Source organism: Dasypus novemcinctus, chromosome 30 (assembly GCF_030445035.2).
Source record: "Dasypus novemcinctus isolate mDasNov1 chromosome 30, mDasNov1.1.hap2, whole genome shotgun sequence".
Taxonomy (NCBI): domain Eukaryota; kingdom Metazoa; phylum Chordata; class Mammalia; order Cingulata; family Dasypodidae; genus Dasypus; species Dasypus novemcinctus.
In genome coordinates, this window is record NC_080702.1 from 45006568 (window position 1) to 45017407 (window position 10840).

Here is a 10840-nt window from a genome sequence, read left to right on the forward strand (position 1 = left end):
CACATGGATAATAGTTTACATTGTAGTTTACACTCTCACTCAGTATATTCAGTGGTTCATGGTAGGATATATAATGTACAGCATCTGTCCCTGCAATATCATTTAGGACAACTCCAAGTCGCCCAAATTCCCCCACATCACATCTTTTCTTCCCTCTCCCTACCCTCAGTAATTACCGTGGCCATTTTTTCTACATCAATGTTATAATTTCTTCCATTACTAGTCACAATAGTTCTGTAAGAGAATATCAGTAAGTCCACTCTAATCCATATTTTATTTTTCCATTCTGTGGACCCTCAGATGGTGATGTCCACCTCTATATTGAGAGGGGGCTTAGGTCCCACATGGATGATGTGTGCCATTCCCCTGCTTGCAGTGGTAGGCACTCTCACTTCCCTGGTATAGTGGTTGAACATATTCACATCCCTGTTAGCTTACTGAATAAGTCCAACCAGCCAGAGAGTAGGAGTTGCAGCTCTGTTGAGGCTCAGGGTGCACATTGCACATGGATAGCCCAAAGATTCAAGTCTCCTTAGTATACATCAACCCCAGCACCAATCACGGTTCAGTAAAAGTGACAGAAAAGGCATGTGTAGAAAGGTCACATCTGAGTCCAACGCCATCAAACTCAGGAACACAAGTTCCAAAGTAGGGCCCACAGACATGGCACTGAACTCCAGAACTATCTGCCAAGACCATAGAACCTGTGTGTCTGTAGCCCTCAGTAGCACCAGTATCTGGCATTGTATCTACTCTGGCTCTCTTTGGGGTTCTGCTGAGGAATGTATAAGTGCGGCCCCTCTGATGACTTCTCAACTCCTTTTTGAAGATTCTTAGCCATATAAACTCATTTGTCTTTGCCATTTCCCCCTTTTATTAAAGGTCAAAAAGCAGTTTTTAACACATGATCCAACATGTAGCCTGAGATATTCTGGTGGTCTGGGTCGATCCTTTTATTCAAGGTCTCTTTCTAGTTGCAACACCACTTAGTGTTTTGTAGCAATCCTTCATGAGCTCTGTTCTTTTGAATTCCATTGTGTCGAGTAATTTGAATAATTATCTATTGGAGCCCATCCATGGGAAATTTCAAAAAAGATGAATGATTTTCCACAGTGGGGGATTCAGAATAAAGATACATGGGACTAGAGAACACCATTTAAACTAAAACCCAGGAAAGCAGTAAAAGAGCCCTTATCTTTTATAACATGCTATAAATATGCACCCAGAGTCAAAATATGTATGTATCAAACATAGGAGCAATAATTCAGTCCTCCCCTATAAGGAGCTGAGTTTCTAAGGGAAACAAATATTTAGGTGTATTGCCTAAGAAGGTCTTGGATATCATTGCCTCGTGGATTTTACAAATTTTAACCTTCTATTTTCTGCTCACTTCCAGTTCGCTCTTCTCAGAGGAAATAGAAGCACTCACATATTTTTGATATACATCATACAAACTGTAGTTCATGTCAGTTTTATTCCTTGTGTTTCCAGAAAGCACATATTTTGTACTTTTCTATTACACATGGAGGAAAAAGCTAGTGGGACAAAAAAACAAATCTCTGGAATGAACTAGAGCAATTCTGTTTTGTTGTGTGGATTAAATATCATGGAAGGGGTGCTTAACAGGCATTAAATGCAGAGCACAGAGAGATAGAGATAGGGAAAATTCAGAGATATAAATGTGTTTTATTTTCTAATTTCTGTTTTGTGGTGCTGAGGGGCTTTGGTTTTAATTGTACTTTCATTTCTCTCAGCTCCCCTATATGGATATTTTTAATTTAACATGGTATATATTGAAAATACAGGCTCTATTTGATTCACTATTTAAATTTTCATGCCTTTTTTGATATTTACAATATTGTTATAACTTTCAAATACTCATTAAAAAGAGTTGTTTCATGATCTCTGCCTGAATAATGTCAACATCTTTAAGACTTAAAAGCTCTTTTCCCCACTGCATGCTTTTCTTCTGGCTCCAATCAATGCTACCTTCTCTCTACTGATTATGGAAACTTTTTTTGAATTGTATTCCATTTTATTTTGGGGGCCCATCTATGTGAGAATTCTTTGAGGAATAGATGAAAGGGAGAGGATGTACATTTGATTTCATTTTGCCATTAACATGTCAGAGGAAATTAATGTAAAGGTTTCTACCTAGAGCTATTAGGGTCACATAGCTGCTGTGATTTCAGAATGTATGCTGACTGGTCATTCAGAGTGCTTTTATCACCAGGTAGCACCAAGTGTTTAATATTGAATATTGTGTTTTACATCACAATATTGAATATTCTGTTCAATGTTGAATATTGTGTTTTAAATCATTGACTTTTAAATTGCAGCTATAAAATCAAGCTGTCTCAGAGAGCTAGAGACTGGACAATGCACTTACAGGAAAGGGGGGTGGGAAGGTTGTGAGCTGATGCCTACATGGGCAAAATCTATGATACAGTGGTAGTTGTGTAGTGAAGGGATAAGATGGGAGCATTGGGATACTATTGGGAAGGGATTTGCAGGCTTGAGGGCAGCTAGGGTTAGGAGGATGGGTCAGATAGCCCACAAAATTGGGAGGAGGGCTTGGGTGAGTGGATGAACCTGGGAGATTGTCAGATACATGGCTGAAACTATAATGTTGAGAAAACCCTTTAGAAAATATAATAAGGAAGTGTTACATGTTTCAGGTATTTGACAGCAGGCATTTGAAAGAGCGTGCACCTGGGGCAGTCTTCTAGGGAGTGTGTGATTGCTCATCTTGTCATAATGTATTATATCAGTGGGTGGAGAAACCTACAATGAGGGGGAAGTGTTCTACCCCCATCCTGGGAGGCCTGATGTTCTTAAACTGAGGAGAGGTTTTCTCTCAACAGCATGAGTGGCTCCCAATCTGGGAGGACAGACTAGCGTGCCAAGCACTCAGCATGGTTTCAAGTACCTAAGAATCCTGTCCTTCAAGCAGTGAAGCTTCATTGTCACTGTGGGCCCTGAGAGGAGGAGGAGAGAGAGATAGAAAGTATGGAAGTGGGGGTGACTGGGGAGCAAAGGAAGTGTCCAACAATTTTGTGAAATGATGTATATATAAGCCATGTTAAATTTCACCAAAAATTTGTATAACTGCATAGCCTAAAATTTAAACCAAAATGTAACCAAAAACTTAGAAAAAGGTACAACCTCAAATATAAACCATAATATAAACTATAATGGAACCACAATTGGTAGCTATGTTTCAATATCTGTACATAGCTGTAGCAAATATAACATCCACATGTAAAAAGGTCATTGCTGGGGAAGTGGGAAAAGGATTTGATGTTGGATAAAGGGTAGTCCCCTATTTTGTACATGTGAATTTACTGTTATCTAAAACTTCTTGGAAGGCAAAATTAAAAGTCATAAAATGACTATAGACACTGAGGTAGAATGGGGGAGATTGCCTGCCCACTCTACATGCAGGGAAACACCTATTAGTGTAATGAAAGGCAAAATGTCAAAAACAAAGATTTATGATAATTTTCATTTTTAATACACCATTTTATTTTTTACTTTATTTTAGTTTTCCTAAATTATTAAATGTTCTATTTCTAATCTTTATTCAGTCAATATTATTTCATTATCCTACTAATTGAATTTGGCAATATATTAGGCTTCATGTTTGAAGAAATTTTGGATCACAGAGGGGTTCAACTATAGCAGGGGAGGAGCACTGGTGTGGCGTGTCTTTCATGGGCAATGCATGGGGATGAGGGAGTTCTCCATGGCATGCATATCTAGGATAAAGATATGCTCAGATATTTGTTGGGTATTTTCATAGTGGATAGCGTTATACATGACAACTGAGGGAGTAATGAATTCCCATCTGGGGGAGTTCTGTCACATTTCCCAATGGAACAACAAAAATCCCCCAATTGCAAAGGGCAAAGACAAGTGAAGAAGGATGGTCCAATGATGGGCCCTTGATATTGACGACTATGCTTATGAGTCTGTGTGCTTGAAATTTCAACTAGGCCTAGAGATGCATGGTGCATAAGAGTTACTTCCTGAGAGCCTACATGTTGCTCAAATGTGGTCATTCTCTAAGCCAAACTCAGTAAGTAAATGCATTACCTTTCTACCAGGGGCATGACTCCTGGTCATAAGCCTCCCTGGCACTGAGGGATTACTACCATCAATAGCTAGTGATACAACTGGAAAAAGCCATTGAATAAAAGGGGGAAATGTAAAGGCAACTGAATTTGTATGGCTAAGGACTTCAAAATGATTTGGAATGTCATCGGGATCATGCTTAAACACACCTCAGAAGGATCCCATAGAGAGCCAAAGTTAGTGATACTTCTGAGAGCTATGGAGACACCCAGGTTCTATGGTCATGACAGATGGCTCTGGAGTTCATTGCCTTGTCAACGAGCCCTACTATTGAATTTGTGCCCCTGAGTGTGATGAACGTGGACTCATATGTGACCTTTCTACACATGCCTCTTCTGTGAATTTTTCTGAACTCTGATTGGTGCTGGGATTTGTTTATGCTCAAGAGACTTGAATCTCTGGACTGTCCATGTATCAACTGGACCCTGAGTCTCAGCAGAGTTGCAATTCCTACTATCTGATTCATTGGACATGCCCAGATCAGCTGATGGGGAGGTGAGAATGGTCAACCACTATACCAGGGAAACGAGAGTCTACAAATGCATGCAGGATAATCACATCCATCAGCCATGTGGAACCTAAGTCCCATCTTAATTTAGAGGTGGAATGGACATTGCCATTCCAGGGTCCACAAGAGGTAGGATATTAATATTGATGGAGTGCTGGTATTCTTCTTTAGAACGTTCATGACTCTAACACTTGAAGTACTTGTATCATTGATGTGGAATCAGTGGCCACGGGGGTTGCTGAGAGCAGGAAGAAGTGGGAAGAGTTGTGATGTGGGCCGCTTTTGGGACTTGGAGTTGTGCTGAGTGATATTTCAGGGACAGATGCAGGACCTTGTTTGTTCTGCAAAAACCCACTGGATGGACCGGCAGAGTGTGAACTACAATGTAAACTACGGTCCATGCAGTTTAGCTGTGCTCCAGGGTGTGTTCACCAAAAGCAATGAATGTGCCCTAAGGATGAAAGAGGATGTTGATGTGGGAGGAGTGGGGAGGGGTAGGAAGTCAGGTATACGGGAACCTCCTATGTTTTTTATGTGACATTTTTGAGATCTATTTATCTTTAAAAAAAAGAAAAACAATAAAAGAACATATCCAACAGGAAAAAAAGTACAGCTATAATTCCAAGGGTCCCACATTTAACCAGAATTTTTTTTAGTAGTTTCCACTTAGAAGAAAAAGTGGACTTTTTCTTAATATGGACCCTATTCACTAATGGAGAATCTAAAGCCCTTCAGAGTTAAGTCTACCAAAACTAAAACTGGCATTTGAAGTGCTCTGCCCAAGAAGGTTCATTTCAGTTTTTCATTTTGTGTCTTAATTAAGACCTTTCATTAGATCATATTAGGGATGAATTTAAAAGAATCAGAGAAATTATAGATATGGGTGCCTGTATTAAAGAAGAAGTATGATCTTTAATCAATAAGCTATCTACAGATCTGGGTGAGCTAGAAAAAAAAAAGGGCACACTGAACCTAAACTACCACATGTTATTGCTGTCCAAGGGGGAGAAAGGAGAAATGATGGCACAAGGGGAAATTCTCTTGAGAGATGGTGGCTCCATGTATGGAAGCCAGCACCAGAGGAACAGACTGGAGGCAGAAGGTATCTTCATGTACCCAGATTCCCTATCCAAATCAAAGATAAGTAAATCATTTTGGAAAATCTTGCAATATTAGAGCACACATCTATAGAGAGATGACCACCTCTTGAGAGGAAGGAGTCCACTGAGATAAGACATGAAAATGGAACTCCATAGCTGTCTCCCATGGGCCAAAGCTGGCACAAGTTTTCATTGTATTTTTCTTTCTTACCTCCAAAGAAGTAAATTACAGGAAGTAGAAAAAGAAAAGAATACTTCATTAATGAGACATATGGGAATGGAATCCCTAAAGGCATGGAATCTCTAAATGTTTCCTCTGCATTCTCTCAAATCTATTTTACTACTAACTGGTCTTGAGAAAACAGAATTATTTCTTCTCCCTGCCCTTCCTGGAGCAGAGCTTCCAATTTCATCCACTTCATTCAAAGAATAATCTGCATTGTTGAACTCAGACTCTGCCTTGATAATTTCTAGGTAAGTCACAGAGTCTTCAAATGTTTTGGGAGAATGTATCATGGCTTCAGGGACCCTGTTATTGGTAGAAACGTTAGGGGCATCAAAAGATTATGCACATAAAGAATGCTTAAAATATAAAGTTCTGCCTTCTTAAGAAGCCTGATTGTGGAGGGAGATAAAGGATACAACAAATGATCTTCTTTCTCCAATCTGATTCCTCTGGCATTAGCTCTCATTCATGGAGCTTCACTCTCCAAGCAGCATTTTTCACTGCTTCTTCTTTGGTTACCTTGTTCCAAGTATCTGCTTAACCACATTCATTCATTTTATAAGGATATATTTTATTTATTTCTCCCTCCCCCAATGCCCCATTGTCTGCTCTCTGTGTCCGTTTGCTGTGTGTTCTTTTCTGTGTCTGCATGTATTCTCATTAGGTGGCTCTGAGAAGTGATCCTGGGACCTTTCAGAGTGGGAGAGAGGAAATCTTTCTCTTAGCACCACCTCAGCTCCCTGTTATGCTGTGTATTCTCATTGTCTCTCCTCTGTGTTTCTTATTGTGTCATCTTGTTGTGCCAGCTTCTCCGTGTTGGCCAGCATACATGCATGGGGCTGTATTCCTGTGCAAGGCAGCACTCCCATGTGGGGTGGCACTCCTACATGAGGTAACCCTCCTGCTTGGGCCAGCACTCCATGGGGGGCTCACTATGCAGGCCAGCTTGTCTTCACCAGGAGCCCTTGGGGACTGAACCCTGGACCCTCCTTATGGTTGACAGGGACCCAAATACTGCAGCCACATCTGTTAACCTCATTCATCTTTAATTTAGTCATTCAACAACCATTTATTCATCAAACACCTCATGGTAGTTACTAAATAATACTTTGTGATTAAGCGGTGAATTAAACATTCTTCCTTATCTCAAAAAGTTATGTGCAAGAAAAAATAGAATTGACTATATGAAATACCCTGTGATTGCATTGATATCCTGTTGAAGTGACTCTGAAAGTTTAAACTCATTCTGTGAAGACTAGTGAAGCCTTCACAAGGGAGATGATTGCACTGTGTCTGGAAGTAGGGATTGGGGTAACTTCAAGAGGAGAAAGGGAAAGAAGCATGCCAAGAAGAAACGAGAGGAACACAAACCAATCGATATAACCATACGGTGTTGTGAGGTTTTAAAAATGGGGGTGGGGTTATATGGGGACCTCTTATATTTTTCAAATGTAACATTTAAAAAAATAGAGAGAAAAACGTAGTTCTTGATATCTGATGAACAATGAAGGGGCAGGAAGTGAAAAGGGGAAAATGAACCTGGCCAGTTTGGCAGCAGCCAGATAATTGAGAGCCTGGAGTTTTGTCCACAAGATGGATATTTATGTTTGAAGTTATTGAGAGTCAGAGCAGGTTTATAGATGGCGATGATTGTAAAATGACTTGCCATGATAAAATCTCACTCTGGGTCAATGTGACAATCACTGTTGCCAAAACCCTGCAGAGAGCAGAAGGGAATGAAATAGCACAGTGGTTGTGAAAAGTGAATTTGTGTGGGCTTGAACTACATGGAAAAATATTCATTATTATACTAGGCACAATGTAAGGTATTTTATATTCATTATTTTATTTAATTCAATTATTCGGTGAAATTGTTTTTCACTATTCTGGTTTATAGTGGAAGAATAATGTGAGGCATAAATGCTGCATTCATATCCAAGGTATGCAAATGTAATTGTGATGGATTGAATCTTAGAATTCAATGTTTCTAGGATTTTTCACTTCACTGATAATTTATTTCTTATTAAAATTAATATTTTAAAACAGTGTTAGATTTACAGAAAAAAAATTGCAAGGATAGTACAGAGAATATTCAAGAAATTCTCACCTACTCTTCTTAACCCAGAATAGCACATTACATTTATTTTAAAAAATTCTTAAGCCGTTCAGGCAGTGACAGCTTCTCAGTATCACCTCAGTTTTGATGACCTATATGCTTTCAAGGATATAGGTTTGGTATTTTGTGAAGCGCCACTCAGTCTGAGTTTGCCTGATATTCTTCTCTTCATTTGACTGGTTAATGGGATTTTGGAGCTGGACAGCAGGATAATGTGCCATTTTCAATGCATCATATCCAGGATGCACCCTCTCAAGGTGACTTATTTTACCACTGTTTATGTTGAATTTGATCAACAGTGTTTTGAGGTTATATTTCCTCAATTCTCTGCATTTCCAAATATGACCTTTGGAGAGAAATATGTGAAGCCCACATTAAGGAGTGTGATGTTTGTGCCACTGCCTTGAGAGAAATGTATCTCCAAATATTGTGGAATTCATCTTCATAGTAAATATATATATTATTTATTTAATCAGTTATTTATATCAGGTTTGATTCATGACGTTTTTTGTTTTTTGTTTTTTTTTTACTTTGGGATGTGATACAGTACTACTTTATTTTGTTTTTCAGTTTATTCCAATTTTGAACATTGGAGCCCTCTTAGCCGTGCCTTGTGTCTATTTGTAATTATTCCCATAAATGTCAGTTTTATTTTTACACGTATTTACTTTACTGTACGACAAGATGCTCCAGGCTCTTTTTGTTTATTTCTTGATGAATTCCTGCAGGCAGCTATTTCTCCAAGAAAATACTTGCAAAGAAGCTGTTAATATCGCTACTGAGCCATTTCCATGGATATTACAAAGAAATACATGTGTGTACACAATTCTGTGTATATACATATATCTGTAGATATTTCCACACACAACGCTGTGGAGCTATATTCACCTCCGCATGAGTTCACACTGATGTGTCTACCTCTAAACCATTCACAGAACACTCCAGCATCCTCCCCGTGATTATCTGTAACCTTTAACACCACAGAGAGTAGCATATTTCCCATATTCAATTCATTTACTTCATTGCTTGATTCCAGTGTATATGTATAGAAGTAAAAGAATTTTTAACCCATACCCTGATGGGAGATATTATTAACGAGAGTACCATACTGGTGTACAGTGTCCATTGATTTCATTTTACAGACTCTGTTCATATCCAATATTACTATGTCAGCATCTTTTCCTCCCATACCCTTCAGGCAGGGCACTTCATGCATTCGCGATACAGTTAGATTATTTTTGAATTTGGATGTTGTCAAGTTCAGTGGGTTTTAACAAATGCATCATGTCATGTGTCTACAATTACAGTATCATAGAGTTTAGTCTCATTCTTCTCAAAATTCCTGATCTTGACCTATTCAATGCACCTTCCCTCTACCTAAGGCCTGGGCAACCAGTGATCATTCGAATGTCCCTGTTCTTTTGTCTTATCCTACTTAAACTGGTTTCTTTTTAAAAATATTTTAAACTTTTTTTATGGATACAAAGATTACATAAATGCTCCATAAAAAGCATAGTTCTCTTGTATATACACTGAACCCAGTGCCAACCACAGGACCAGTAAAAGTAACAGAAGAGGCATGTATAGAAATGTCATATCTGAGTCCACCTCCATACTCAGGGACACAAACTCCAAAGTAGGGCCAACTGACATGGCACTGAACTCTAGAGTTATCTGTCATGACCATAGAATATGTGAGTCTCTGTAGCCCTCAGGAGAACCAGCACTGGGTTGTATATATTTGGCTGTCATGATAGCCATGCCCTGAGCCTCAGCAGACTTACAACTCCTACAGTTTGGTTTTTTCACCTTACCCCGGCCAGCTAACAGGGAGGTGAAGACGGTCAGCCATCACCACAAGGAGTCAAGAGTGCCTACAACCTGCAAGTAGAATTGTGTCCATCACCCATGTGGGATCCAAGCCCCCTCTCAATACAGAAGTGGACTGGACATAGCCATCCCAAGGTCCACAGAGTGGAAGAAGAGAGTATGAATTAGAGTGGACTTACTGATATTCTACTATGGAAATATTGTGATTAGTAATGTAAGATATTGTAGCATTGATGTGGAGAAAGTCGACACTGTAGAAGCTGAGTGTAGGGAAAGGGTAGAAGAGATATGATGTGTGTGTGTGTGTGGGGGGGCATTTTCAGGACTTGGAGTTGTCCTGGGTGCTACTGCAAGGACAGATACTGGACGTTGTATGTCCTGCCACGGCCCACTGTGTGGACTGGGAGAGAGTGTAAACTCCAATGTAAACCATTATCCATGTGTTGCAGCAGTGCTACAAAACATATTCACCAAATGCAATGAATGTCCCACAATGATGAAAGAGGTTGTTGATGTGGGAGGATTGGGATCAGGACAATGGGGTATATAAGGGGACCTCTTAAATTTTTTGAATGTAACATTTTTAAAAATAGAGGAAAAAAGCATAGGAATTTGCATATATGTCCCAGTCCCCATAGCTCCCACATTTTCCCAAAGAAACAACATAGTGATCTACATTCATTGCAATTGATAAACACATTTTTGGACATTGCTCCTGAGCATGTATTATAGTTCATATTGTAGTTGACCCTCTCTCTCACTCAATTCTTTAGGTTATGAGAAGATATATAATGGCCTATATCTGTCATTATGAAGTCATTCAGGACAATTCCATGTCCCTAAAATGCACCCCTGTAACAACTGTTTTTCCCTCTCCTTGCCCTAAGAGCCTCCAGTGGTCATTGCCTCTATTTGAGAACATCAAT